Below are 14,952 nucleotides of genomic sequence, written 5' to 3'. Positions count from 1 at the left end.
TTATACAAATGGCAGCCCTGGCAGGAGAGGAAAGGATCAAACAGAAGGGTGGAGACTTGTTTCCAGCTCCGTCTTATTCCTTAGATTATTCTTTTTCTCCTCTAAATGATGTTTTTAAAAAATAAATTTAACATAAACCCGGAGTTGAACTGAATGTTGTAAAACTGGATATTGCCCTTTTCACTTCTATTTCTTTCTAGTTTATTCTGTTAAAAAAAAAAAAAGCTAAATAAACTCAAAATGTTTATCTTATACTTCCTGCTTTTGTTCAGCATGCATCACAGTTAGACTTGGAATCCATCAACAGATGGATGGTTAAAGGCAGTGTGGTTTGCATATACAATGAAATACTATTCAGTCATAAAGATGAATGAAGTAATGACATGTGCAGGAAGCTGGGCAGGGCTGGAGATTATTATGTTACCAAAAAAACAGACTCAGAAAAGACCAATATCATGTTTTCTCTCATGTGCAGAGTCTAGATAAAAAAACAATAACCAGACCAATGACTCACTGCAGTGAACATTTGCAAGTGAAGATGTGTGACATACTGAGGGACACACTGACATGCTGCAGCTATTGTGACGGGATGCTTCCTATGCTTTGGTTTGGTTTTTTTGTTTTGTTTTGTTTTGTTTTGTTGTTGGGTTTTTTTGTGTGTGTGTTTTATCTTGGTGGGGAGGTTGCAAGAGCAGAGGGCAGATATAATGAGATGGAGGGATGAGTGGGACTGGAATGCAGGATGTGAAACTCACAAAGAATCAATAAAAAGTTTTAAAACAACAACAATAATTTGAAAATAGGAGTAAGAGGCAGGTGGATTTCTGAGTTCGAGGCCAGCCTGGTCTACAGAGTGAGTTCCAGGACAGCCAGGACTGCACAGAGAAACCCTGTCTCGAAAAACTAAAAAAAAAGAAAAAAGAAACAAGAAAAGAAAATAGGAGTAATATTTGGGGAGAGAAATGTGACGAGGAAGTGACAAGAGAAGGTAATGGGGCAGTTAAAATATGGTAAAAGCATGTTAACTGTGTGAGTGGATGAAAAGGTTGCAGTGAAACCCACTGGTTTGTGTGATTAATATTTGCTAAACTGATTTAGTTTGTTTTTTAGGGTCTTTTTTGTGGGGGGGTGTCTAAGTGTAGAACTACCTAGCTGTCCTATAGTAGACCAGGCCTCTGGTTTAAAGGCACGAGCCACCATTGCCCAGCTGCTAAACTGTTTTTAATGGATCTAGTTTTTCTGAAATCCAAAGTGAAACGGGTGCCTGTGGTGGCCACTGACTATGGTTGTTCAGAGTTTGAAACCTTGCGTTCTAGAGAGCAAATGCCAGCTAAGTCACGGGGACTCACAAGTCCAGGATGTCGACAGAGTAAAGACATACCTTTTCATGGACTAGTTTTGTGATAACAGCACAACTTAGGAATTGATGTTGAGTTGAAATTCTATTCCTTGTGCATGTGAGCCTGTAGGGTAGTTAGCAGAGAAAGCATGGGCTGAACAGTGGCAGTGGCCGTGGCAGACGCTAGAACGTCCTCTGGGTGATGGTAGCCCCTCTTCTATCAAACGGCCCAGATACACTCATAATCCAGATGAATCTTTGCTAAGTGTGGGATCAGAAAAGGTGCTCTTTATAAATCAGAAAAGATTTAGTTATCTATTGCCTTCAGTTTCTATGTAGTTGTGTTATGGAAAAATGTGATTTTTTTTTTTGGTGCATGTGTGTGTATTTGTGTATGATAGCTAAAGGCTGATATTGGGTGTCTACTTCCTTGATTGTGCTCTATCTTATTTGTAGAGACAGAATCTCTCACTTGAGCACAGAGCTTTACCCATTCAGCTAGTCTAGCCAGCTTCCTTCAGAAATCCTCTGTCCCTCCCTGTCCCCCAGGCTGGGATTACTGGTGGCTGTTGAACTCCACCTACTCTGGCTGCCCTGTTGGGCATCTGAGCTCCAGGCCTCAAGCTTTTGTGCAGCAAGTACTCATCTCCCCAGCCCCTAAACAAACAAACAAACAAACCAAATATACTTTACATAAAAAATTTTACTTATAATGAAGATAATTTTTAGAGCTGTTATATATATTCTATGGGGGGAAAAAACCCTCAACATTTTGAAGTGCTTAAAATGGTGACTTATATTAAATAGGAGCCAAATAACTCTTAGCTATTATTATTTTATACAAGCAATAGAAGATATAGAAAATATTCCCACTTCCATATTAGTTGACAACATTTCCTTCCTAAGCAGCAACTGGGATACATGTTTGAACCTAATTCATATGACAGCAAATATTCAAAACCGGAAATTTTCTAGAAAACCTGGAGCATATGGTGTAGTAGTTAATCTTGGTCATCAGTCTGATTGGATGTGGAATCAGCTATAAGGATCTGCATTTCCTGGACGTGATTAACCTAGATGGGAAAGCCTCCCCTAAGGCACGAGTCGCATGCGGATCTAAGGAGACCCTAGCAAAGAGTTGCTTCTCTCCTGCCTGACTTTGCCACTTGCTGGTGAGTGTATCTACCCTGAAGCTGCCACGGTGCTGCCATTCTTTCCTGACGTCAGTACTCAGTAGATTAAAGAACAGTGTCTCCCCAGGAATCCTCCAGAAATTGAGTGACAGATTTGGACTGCCGAGACTTCCAGCCTTGGGGACTGAGCTGCTACAGGGCTCTCAACCTCTCCAGTGTGTAGACAGCCTTTGCTGACCTCTCAGTCTACCCAGCAGTGTTGTGCAAGCCTATCTATCTACTAAGTCTCCTGTGTAATATATGTTCGCTCTGTTGGTTCTAGGGAACCCTGGTTAATTTTGACATCTGTTTACTACAGATCTTTAAAACATTTTACATTAGATTTATGCATTTTATTTTATGGATGAGTGTTTTACCTGCATGTCTGTCTGTGTGCTATGCACAATGCTTGGTGCCTATGGAGGCCAGAAGAGGGCATCAGATCTCCTAGAACTGGAGCTACAGGTGATTGTGAACTATCGCGTGGGCGCTGGGAATCCAGGTTCTCAGCAGGAGCAACAGATGCTCTTAACCACGGAGCCATCTCTCTCCAGGCCATGATAACGCAGTACCCTCGTGCTTACTAAGTAAGGCTACTTAGTGAATTCTTGCTACCGAGACTATTACTTCAGTCACTCCCCCTCCCCGCAGTATGTGGTTATTTGAGATAGGGCATCACAAAGCCCAGGCAGGTCTTGAACTTGCTCTGTAGACAAGCCTAGGATCCTTGAGTTTGCCTTACTTAGAAAGAATTGGGATTACACGCATGACTTTAATTACTTATAAATGATTGACCTTTGAATTCTCAGTAGAATATGTTTAGCTGAGCGCTTTGACCTGGAACCTCCTTGCCTATTTTTTTTTAATCTCCATGATTATGTATACACACACACACACACACACACACACACACACACACACACACACATATAGTCTCATAGAACTCACTATGTTCTAGGGCTGGCCTTGAACTCACAGAGATCTGTCTGCCTCCGTCTCCCCAGTGCTGGGGTTACAGGCATGAACCACCATGTCCAGTTTTCTCCCTGAGTCTGAAAACCTTACTTTTCACTGGTGGTGATACTGTCAGTTGAGCAGACAGCTGTTTTCCCCCTTTCCTCTTCCCTTCTTTGTACTGGGGACAGATCCCAGGCTCTCGTAAAGTCTCTATGCCTAAGTTCAAGCTGGTTTTCCATTGTAATCCTCCTGTCTCAGCTTTTCAAGTAGCTAAGCTTATAGGCCTACCTCGCTGGACCCACTTACAATTCTGTTTATAATTATGTGCATTTCTAATGATATAATTGCTATTTTAGGTTTGGGAAAAAACTTCTGTGAAATACTTTGGTTTTATCATCAACAAGCTGCATCTTAGGACTAGTTACTTTTACAAATGATTGAAAACCAACTATCTTAACTTCTTTTAGGGGAATGAGTTTCTTTCGCCTTCCCTCCAAATCAAGTGATGTCATATTTGGGTTCTGCATTTCTTCATGGGCTTATCAGTCAATGTTTTCACTACATGTATAGACTATAAGTATATTTGATTATCATTTTCATTCTATTGGGTAATAATTTATAGAAAGTGAATTTTACATGTTTAAAGTACCCACTTTAGCTTTGTGTACTTGTATACACCCAGCAAATCATCATCATTATCAATAAAGAGAATGTCTCTATGGCTCTGGAAGATTCTCATTGTCTTGTTGCAGCTCATTCGTTCTCCACCTCTGGCCCAGGCAATTACTGACTTTGCTTTTGTCCTTATCAAGGAGCGACTTCACAGAAATGAAACTTCACACTCTGTATTTTCTTTCTATTTTCTCCAGTTCAGCATAATGATTTTGAGTATATTGTAGAGAGCAAATGAAATCCTGAGTGAATGGACTTCACCATGTCAGGGACCCCAGTGCCTCAGCCCTGTGGAGGTGGCAAAGCCTTCCCTGGGTCCAGACAGGCTCAGAGGGATGGTCAAGCCTTCCTCTGGACCATTTACAGGCGTTGGTAGTGTGAGCTGAAAAGGTCACCGTTGCTTTCTATCCTTCCTCATGGTTGCTGCCCGAGGGCTCTCCCACTGAGACACCCTATGCCTGCCTCCTTGTTCAGCTACACACAATAGCCCCACCTCTCCATTCAACTGTACATAATAAACTACACAATAAACCATTTCCAGGACCCTGTGGCTTCTCTATCCTGGAGCCCAGACCACCCAATCTCAGTTTTTTTTCCTGTCCATTTGTCTCTGTGTATTTTCTTTTTCTTCCTTCACTCCTGGTATGTGGAAATCTATAGTGAAACATTTAGATTGGTCATTTTCTTTTAGTACCAACTAGTAGTCCATTGTACTGATGAAGCACATTTGCTTTTCATTCATCCCTTGACAGTCAATTCCTTCCAACAGTGGCTATAGAAAAAGGGAAGGAAGGAAGGAAGGAAGGAAGCTGCTACATCAGTATTCAAGTCTTTATGTGATATGCTTTAATTTATCTTGGACAAGAGCTAAGAACGAAATGGCTAAGTCATATTGTACATACATGTTTAAGTAAATGTTTTGAGAGAACACAATTCCTCTTGTACATTTAAGCTCAGACAAAAACGTTATTTATTGGACTTTCTGGGTTATGGGATTTTTTTTCTAGGCACGGAGAAGTCCTTATCTCACTCCTTTTTGGCCCAACCTTCTTTTGGACTTTAAACAGTTTCAGTCTATTGAAGCCACATTCCTACCGGCCTGATTGCTACCTGTTCTGCATCAGTTCAGGACTATGGGGCTAAGGGTCACATAGGACTTTAGGTCAAAGGGCAGCAAAGGTACCCTGCACACCTGTGGATTATGCTACCAGAAAAGCATACAAGAGCCCTTGAAGCTGCGTTCCATTTGCTTGACTCACATGTTGTTGGAAAAAGATCCCGCCTTTGTTTGAGTGTGAACTTTGGTTATTTATTTTAAATAGGTGTGGCTGTTTAATAAAGAGGAAGGATCATCTGAATTCTCCAGAAGGGAGAAGGATGAGAGAAATTGTTTTACTTTAATAAATATCTTGCCTTTTGAGCTGTAGTTTTCAAAAGTGCTACACATACTAGTGTTCTGAGAACACATTAGACACATCCAACATTTCAGATACAAGACGCGGATACTTTGGGTTTGAGAACTGTTTGAACAAAACTCTAGGTAATCCCGATGCCCCCTTGTTGAGAACCACCGTGCTAAAACTCATTTCAGGGGTGCCGACAGTTGTAATTAGGCTGGATGAAGCGTGGGCAGCAGGGATGACGCCCCTGCAGCGCGGGTCCACTTCCCCATCTTCCATCCCCCATCCTCAACCCAAACCTCTTTAGTTAGCTCCTGCAAGCCTCCTTACACCTGACTGCAAAGATCTGGTGGCCTCTCCCCTGGGTGCAGCAACTAAAACCCGGCGAGTGGATTTCAGGCGTGCGGGGTGGGGGTGCGGGACGAGCATGCGCAGTGGCGCGAGCGCAGGAGCAAGGAGGCGGGTGAGGCAGCCGCAGCGAAGCGGACCAGACCAGCGGGCGCGGGGATCCCGGGCAGGAGCTGCCGAACGGCCGCCGCAGGTACCGGGAGCTGGGTGCCTGGACGAGTAGGCGGGCGCGGGGCAGGAAGGGGCGGCCGGGCAGGAAAGGCAAGCTCGGCTTAGCAGCGCTCAGCGAAGGCTCGGGGTTCCTCCGTCACCTGCGGGCGCGCTCCTGCCCTGCGGCGGAGTCTTGCGCTCAGGTGTGAAGTCCCGAGTGTCGCTGCTTCAGCCCAGCCCAGGAAGCACACACATCGTGTTACCCTGCATCTAGGAAGGGAGGGTACTAAGTTTTCTGGTTTAAACTTTGCGTGGCTGTTGAGGTTTTCTGATCCGTTGGTGTGTCTCTTAAGTTGTGTGACTGCCGTGTTCGCCTCTGGTGCATAGACACCAGAGTAGGGGCAGAATGAAATTGCATCTGTGTTGGCTGGATTTAAGTGCCTTTCCAGGAGCCCTGGGGCCTCTGGATGCAGCGTAAGAAATGTCAGTCTTGGGGGAAAGTGCCAAGAATTTTGTGAAGTTCAGCAGGCTGCATTTTCGAGTACAAGCTTTAAAAATTAAAAAACAAAACAAAACAAAACCCACAAAGTACAGAAGCCTATTTTCAACATTATTACCCCCATCCCACACTTCAATGGGTAGTATTGAAAAGAACCTTCCTAGTTATTTACATTGTGTGGCTTATACGGACATGAATTCTACCTCAAAGCTGTGTAGACTGTATGGGGCGAACACTGAATGAACATTTCTTTCTTGGAGGAATGTGAAATCATAACTAGAATTTCAGGATGAATATAGAGACCCATGTTTTGGCACCACAAAGGTGAAGCAAGGGCATTTAATTCCACGCCCCACCTCTTGTAATCAACTCCTTTTTAAACGTAATTCATTAGTGAAATTCTATAGGAAAGTGTTAAATTTGTGATGTGAGAGGCACGTGACCATAGTAAGTGTAGGAGACCGACAATTTTAGTTGAGGAGAAAAAAAAAACTTGCAAAGAGATCATAGAAGACTCCTCCCCCCTCTTCCCTTTATTTTCCTGCTGTGAGGGTTTTAATGGTCGAAATAATATACAGTTGGTCTGGTTTTGTTCCGAGGGACCTCTGAGGTCAGCCAGTTCAGCTGCTTCAGTTTACAAATGAGAAAGCTGAGACCGGAGAGGTTAGATGACTCGCTATGCCCGCCCTTGCCCCTCGGGGCCAAGCAGGGCCTGGGAAGCTGGTTTTCTGATTTCAGGGACCTCTTTACTGTGCCTCTCTGATATTCTTCTTGCTGTAGATGATTGACCGTTCTTTCGCTGCCCGCCTCTCCGGCTCAGTCTGATGGAGGCAGAAAGTTAGTTCCTACCTCGCTCATCCCTCGGGCACTCAACTCACAAAGCCACACACCTCCCAAGCCTCTCTGATGGGGTCGCTGGTCTGGGAACGGAACCCTGTGCCCTTTCTCACCCTGAACGTTTGTTCCTTTTCCTCCCCAGTGTGAGCTCATTGCTCAGGTGCAGCCTCCTCTTGGTAGTTCCCTTTGATAGCAGCAGTCTTGTGTAGCTCACTTCCCAACCCCAACCCCTCAGTATTTTATGACTTCTCTCTGTGCTGCCATTCTCCCCTTCCGATACAGCTTCCTGAATTATAGTTTAGGACACATCCCTACTTTTTGACTGCTGAGTTGTTAGGTGTGTAAACTCCGAATAGTGTATGACTTAAAGATCGCACCCAGTACTAAGTTCAAACTGTCTCAGCTGCAGTTAGCGGGAGGAGGGCCGTTTCCCGGGATTTGGGATTTGGTGTGCGTGGGCTGTGATCCTCAGGGAGTTCACCTTAGAGCAGTGCAAGAGATAAAGACAACAAAAGCAGGTTGGAGTGATTTCTGAATCCAGACATCGCAGATGAGTTAGTTGGGAGCCCTGGAGTTGGAAGCCCAAGTGAGGAGCGTTCCCTCCTCACTTGTGATGTGGGTTAACCATAAATGCAGAGTGGAGGATGCAGACTTAAGAATCGGCAGGCTAGAGAAAAGGGTCAGTGGTTAAAAGCTCTGGCTGGAAAAAAAAAAAAAAAAAAAGAGGGTTGGCAAGATGGCTTAGCAGGTGAGAGCACTGACTGCTCTTCAAAAGGTCCTGAGTTCAAATCCCAGCAACCACATGGTGACTCACAACCACCTGGGATGAGATCTGACGTCCTCTTCTGGTGTGTCTGAAGTCAGCTACAGTGTACTTATATATAATAATAAATAAATCTTTAAAAGAAGAAGAAGAAGAAGAAGCAGCAGCAGCAGCAGCAGCTCTGGCTGCTCTTCCTAAGGATCTTGCTTTGCTTCCCAGCACCCACATAGTGGCTCACAACCATCTGTAACGCCAGTTCTAGGGGATCTGATAGACTCTTCGGACCTACTCTGGCACACAGACATACATGCAGTTGAAACACATTTTTAAAATGATGTAAAGGCTTTGTGTGATGCCCACCTGTTATCCCAGTAACCAGTAGCTGAGGTAGGAGGATCTCTGCCAGTTTGAAGTCTGTCTGGTGTATATAGTGAGTTTCAAACCTGTTTCAAAAAAAAAAAAAAAGAAAAGAAAAAGAAAAGAAAAAGAAAGAAAGAAAGAAAGAAAGAAAATTAAGGATGTGGCAAAAAGATGAGGTATAGAGAAGGGAGAGGTGTTGAAAATTCCTCTTTCATGATGGAGTTATTGGTAGTGGGTTTATAATATCTTTTTAAAGTCTTCCCATTGGGACTTTGGGGGGGGGGTTGAGACAGGGTTTCTCTGTATAGCCCTGGCTGTCCTGGAACTCACTTTGTAGACCAGGCTGGCCTGGAACTCAGAAATCCACCTGCCTCTGCCTCCTGAGTGCTGGGATTAAAGGTGTGTGTCACCATGCCTGGCTTGGGACATTGTTTCTTTTCTGTGTCTTACTATTACAGTTGCCTTCTCATTCCAGAAGATGAGCTCTTTGAGAGGCCATCATTACACTTCATCCTCAAATGAGAACACCCTTTAGATACTCAGCAGTTCCTGCACGAATAAGTAAATCGTGTTTGGGCACGACGAAGGTGGGCAGTTGGGGTGATAAGGTACAGGATGGTACTTTGTCCAGCTCGTGACCTCATTGTACAAAGGAGGGACTCTTTGTGTCATAATCAAATGTATGGGTTGTGAGTTGAGGTGGGGGCGTGGCGTGAGGCTGGGGACCTGAGAGTCTATACATGTGGAAGCTGCAAAGAGTCTAGCGAGATCATTGCTAGCTCAGCTTACTTAAAGTGGAAGAAAAAAACAGGTTAGCCCGGAGTCTTTGGGCAGTGGGTTATTCTAGGCTTAAAGATACTCTACTGCCCGAACCATGCTCACAGAGAGAGTAACACTGACAACTGGTCCTTTGGAGCCAGCAATATAGGGACATGGTGAGAGAGAACAAGGACAAATTGTAATCAGATTCTGCCTAGAAAAACAAGGCAGAAGGCAGTGATTCTAAACCTAAACTCTAGTTCAAGAAGTGTTTGGGATGTACTTGTTAACTTGGGACAGAGGTTGCAAATGGCTGCTTTGCAAATCAAAAAAACCCAGTCTTTCTGTTGAACTGTCCACAACACCGAGGAAGCTGTTGGAGGGCACATTCTTGCCCTTGGCCTTATATGGCATGATTCATCACTTCATTTTTGACAGGCAGTGATAGCTGGTCTCATAAACATGGTGAGGAGGGCCAGGCCAGAAGAGCTCTCTCGGTGGTTAGCAGCAGAGAATGGAAGTGTTGGCCGAGTCAAGAGAGGTTATCAGGCTGAGGAGATGAGCCAATTAGCAGAGCACGAAGCTCAAGGTTTGTTCCCAGCACCCCATAAACAGGGCGTAGCACTACAGTCCTGTAACCCCAGGACTCAGGAAGTATTGAGGGACCACAGCGAGGTTTTGAGGTCAGCCTGGTCGAAACCCTGCCAGGATGGGGGTGGGGCGGGTGTGGAGGGAAGTCGGGAGGGGGGAGGAGAAAAGGTTTTTATTTATTTATTTTTTCCTAGAGACAGGGTTTCTCTGTGTAACAGCTCTGCGCTGTCCTGGAACTCACTCAGTAGACTAGGCTGACCTCAAACTCAGAGAGATCCACCTGCCTCTGCCTTCCAAGTGCTAGGATTAAAGGCCTTCGCCACCACCACCACCTGGCTAAGAATCATTTTAATTTTTAAAGGAAACAGACAAATGACAGATTGTGTTTGAATGGATGTGCGATGTATTTAAGCGTGCCCCAATAGTAAATATAACTGCACTTGGTAAGTTAGAATTTACTATGGCCTTGTGTACGATGACTATATATGTGGCTTTCTCAAGATAACAGTAATACTATTTCAGTTATTTCCTTTCCTAGCGTTTTCTAAACACCAGACAAAGTTAAACCCTTTACAAAGCATCCTGTGAGGTGGATGCAGGTTATTACCCTCGTTTTCTATGGGACAAAAATGAACGGTAGAATGATAAGGATTATCTGTGCTAGGTCACGTGGTCAGTGTGTGACTGAGCTGAGGTTTGACCCTGACTTCAGGACTGGAGAGCTCAACTAATCAAGCCTCTTTATCTGTGATGGTTCTAACAGGCGCTTAGAATGGCCAGAGGCCATGACTTTCAGTGTTCCATGAGCAGGATTTTAATTTGAGAAAGCAGACAATACTAATGGAACTTTCTGTTATTTATATTTAGCCTTTTGTCACTCTTGCTTTGAAGCATGTCTAGAGACAAGGGACAGCAGACTTTTTTTTTTCTCTGTATGAAACATTAAAAGAGCCTCTGACTGGCCATGGCTGCCTCTGACTGGCCACAGCTGCCTCTGACTGGCCATGGCTGCCTCTGACTGGCCACGGCTTTCTTGGGTAGAGCTGGGTGAGCTTGGGGTGAGGGCGGCGATCCATACGGTGGAGTTGTGGGGTAAAAATGTGTCTGTGTAAGAACATAGCAACTTCTGACCGGGTTTGTCAGAATTTCTCTTTTCCCTGACAGAATCCTTGAAGCTTCTCGATTCTGTGTGGGCCTTAGTTTCAGGCCTAAGATTTGTGTTCATCAACTCCTAGGGAAAATCTTTACCTGAAGTGTGTCTTCATGCATCCCCAAGATTGAAGGGGCTGGAGAGATGGCTCCAAGGTTAAGAGCACTGACTGCCCTTCCACAGGAGCCTGGTTCCAGTCCCAGAACCCACATGGCTGCTCACAACCACCTGGGAGCCCAGTTCCAGGGGATCTAATGCCCTCTTCTGGCCTCCAGTGCCACCAGGCATACAACTCAAGTGGTGCACAGACATACATGCAGGCAAAACACCCACACACGGAAGGAAGGAAGGAAGGAAGGAAGGAAGGAAGGAAGGAAGGAAGGAAGGAAGGAAGGAAGGAAGGGAGAGAGAGAGGAGAGAGGGAGGGAGAGAGGGAGGGAGGGAGGGAGGTTAGAGAATGCTGAATGCTGAAGTGAGCTTTCAGTAGTTGGGCACAGATGCTGAGGGCAGATGAAAAGCACCTGAAGGCCTGTTGAGGCCAAGATCTGACCACATGTGAGCTACTAAGTTGCTTGTGAGGAAATGTATCCTCTTTCTCCTGATGAACCTCTCCTGAGAACCTGGAAATGGAAGCCAGATTGGAATTCCACAGAGTCGTTCTGGGTGTTTCCAGAGCATTTAGCTTGGGGATGAGGAAGGCCCATTGGCGTCTGGCCCCACTTACGGTTCTTTTAACATGCATCGGCTCCCGGTGCCCTATGGTTTGGAACTAACATCTTAACTGTGGGTGATGAAGGAAACTGAAGGAGAAAGAGGACTTTGTGCTACAGCCATGTTTATTGGTCATAAAATGATTGCATGTTAGTTGCTGGGACCTTTGCTATTGTATGAGGTCACATGATCACCCTGTATGAGGTCAGCTTTGATCATCCTGTTTCTGTTTAGCACACCTGTGTCTGGAAGAGCCTGTCTGATGTATGCGAGGCTTCTGTAAAAGCAGGCTGTTGTTGTTGTTGTTTTTTTTTTTTTTTAACTATTTCCTATGTTATTCTTTTCATCGGCAAATTGTGCCATAATAACACTGTGGGCACAGAAGGCATGAGGAGTTAGATGGGTGGGATTTTTTTTCCTCTTCTTAGAAAACATTTCCGATGGGATCTAGAGATAGCTTTGTTCGTAAGGTCCCCTTGTGAAAAAAGACTTTATTTAGTCTTTATAGTAAACTGACAAAATGATTTTCTTTTTTACCCTGTGCTGGGTCCAAACCCAGGGCCTTGTGCTTGCTCTGCAAATTTCTACCATGGAACTAAGTCCCAGCCTTATAAACAGGGGAGTTTTTTTGTCCTTGTTGTTGTTGTTGTTGTTTTAAGTTAGAGCAAATTTGTTGTAAGAACAACTACAAGAATACCTGGAGGATAACTTATTGTATAGGGCACGCTTTCTTTAAAAGATCTGATCTGGGGCCATCGAGATGGCTCAGTCGGTAAAGGTGCTTGCTGTTTGGGCTCTCTGCCTGAGCTGGAACCCTTAAAAGCCACGGGGTAGGAGAGAGCTAACCCCTGAAAGCTGAGCTCTTACCTACACACACGCACACACGTCACAAACAGGAGAAGCACGAGAAAGATCCAGTCTGATCCAGAAGAAAACAGGAGGAGGCGTAGTCTTTTTTTGACAGGAGAGTGGGTAGATGATTTAGTGATGCAGAAGAAAGTGTATGTGTGTGTCTGTTGAGGGTGGGGATTCCTTTATGACCAAAAGCTAAGGGGTTGGAGGTGTGTTTAACTGAATGCTAAAGTTTTATTATGTTATTAAGAAACAAAAGCTTAAGTTGAAGGATACAGAGCTAGGAAATAACTTTTCTTTTCTTTTTCTTTTTTTTTAAGATGACAGAACCTGGGGCTATAAGCTTGCTTTATCCTAGTAGAGTGCTTGCTTACTTTGCATTTATTGCATAAAGCCCTGGTTTGATCCCAATCGATGTATAAACTGCGTGTGGCCATGCTGGCCTGAAAGCCCAGCACTGAAGAGATAGACGGTAGAGAGTCAGAACTTCAGGGTCATCCTTGGTACATATCCTATCCAGTTCAAAGAGGGTAGCCTGAGCTATTACATGAGACCTCGTTTCAAAAACAGTAACATCACTACAAAACCAGTAAGGGACAGTACAAAAGTCCCTTCAATCTTTTGGAACCAACGAAGTAAAGGATTTTAGGAGTATTGCCAAAAAGAACTTCGAATAGATTTACGTTTAAGACATCATTGTTATTCCTGTACCAGTATCTTCTCATCAGATCCCCATCTCCCCACTTTATGTGCTTTCGGGCTATTCTGTACACCATAGATCAGTCAACGTGCACAGACTCCAATGGGAAGGGCCAGAGTGGAGGCATTGCAGTGTGTGGCCTAAAACCAATACCAATCAAGCAGGTTGAATGTCCTAGCCGGTACAGGCAGCATTTACATGTTGTCCCCATAGATGGAACAGATTAAAGTGTTCAAGCAAAAGGAAAGCAGGTTCCAAGCTGATTCATTTATAGTGACCGACCAATAACATGAGTAGGCTCTTGAATTCATTTCCCTTTCTATTCTCAAATGCTATGTTTTATAGCTATATTGATTCATTTTTTTCCTCCATTTTTTTGTCCTTGATAAATATCTACTTACTATGTACTGTTTATAGATGAAAATCAATGCAAACTAGGGTTTTGAGGTTTGATAAATGAGTCTGTTGAGCGTCTTAATGCTGCTCATCAATAATTTGGTGGAAAGACAGTATCAAGTTAGTATATAATTGAACCTGTAGCCTGATATCAAGTTAGTGTTTATAACCTTTGTGAGCAAACCAGAAATTCTCGGGTTCTGGTTCTCCACCAGAAAGCTCATTCAGATTTTATTTTATTATTTTTCTTAATCCTGCAAAGGCCCTGTTTCCTACAGCTTTCCTTAGGTGTAGTTTACTGTGGCACGAATTTGGTCCGGGGGATAGTTTTTTAAGAGTGGCCCAGTTCTTACAGAACTTGAAGTATTATCAGGTCAGTGAGGCGCCAGCCGTGAAAAGCAGCTCTTAAAATCCCAGAGATGTGGTGGGTATCATGCAAATGAGCTAATATTGGAAAGAAAATTCTAATAGCAATCTTCTTCATTACCACCCCCCTTCCGTGTGCATGCCTGCAAGTGGTGTATGTGTATGTGTGTGCGCTTACATGTGCATGTGTGTGCGTGCATGTGTGTGTGTTTCTGTGTGTGTTTTGTTAAAAACAGAGTCTCATATAGTTTGGGCTGGCCTCAAACTTGCTATGAAACTGAGATTGATCTTGAACTCTTGACCCTTCAGCCCTCCTTCAGCCCTCCTTCAGCCCTCCTTCAGCCTTAGCTTCCAGAGTGTTATATGGCTCAGGCTGATCCCTTCTCTTTCTTTTCTCTTTTTCCTTTTAGACCAAGCTGGCTTCGAACTAACAGAGATCTAGAAGTGTGGCCCAGAAGGGGTCACAGCACTGCCCCTTTCTTCCTTTCAGTTAGTGTATATTGTTACAGCATTTTTATACATGGATATCATTAGAATCAACTCTATACTGTTATTCATTTTGTGTGTATGCACTCATGTGCCACAGGGTACGTTCTCTGCTTCTAGCTTGGGGGGCCTGGGGTGGGTGTCAAATTCAGGTCTTCAGCCGTGGCACGGAGTGCCTTTACCTGCAGAGCCAGCTTACCTCATAGGCCTGCTTATCTTATTCTTAAACAGCCATTTAAACCCAAGATTACTATCAGTGGGAAAACTCTGGGAAATCTTTCACTGTTTAATGGTCCCTCACAGTGAGCCTCTGGGCAGGTCAGACTTTGAATATGGGAAATCTGCGGGCCTGTGCAAGAGAACTCAAGGTCTGTGGTTGTTTCTGAGGCCAGGAAGGGACACCTTCAGTCAGTAATGGTGACTGTGAAAGAAGCTAGAACGGGA

General features: G+C 44.3%; 1 protein-coding gene across 1 annotated transcript in view; it reads left to right on the top strand.

The window, feature by feature from the left end:
• Positions 1-5,993: 5,993 nt before the first annotated feature.
• The window catches only part of Pls1 (plastin 1), a 94,488-nt gene continuing 85,529 nt past the window's right edge, over positions 5,994-14,952 (top strand). Inside the window, exon 1 of the mRNA XM_021206959.2 lies at positions 5,994-6,081. The gene's annotated coding sequence lies outside the window, so the exon portion shown is untranslated. The remainder of the gene's footprint in view (positions 6,082-14,952) is intronic.

Source organism: Mus pahari, chromosome 10 (genome assembly GCF_900095145.1).
Source record: "Mus pahari chromosome 10, PAHARI_EIJ_v1.1, whole genome shotgun sequence".
Classification (NCBI taxonomy): domain Eukaryota; kingdom Metazoa; phylum Chordata; class Mammalia; order Rodentia; family Muridae; genus Mus; species Mus pahari.
This window is presented reverse-complemented; position numbering and strand designations above follow the sequence as displayed.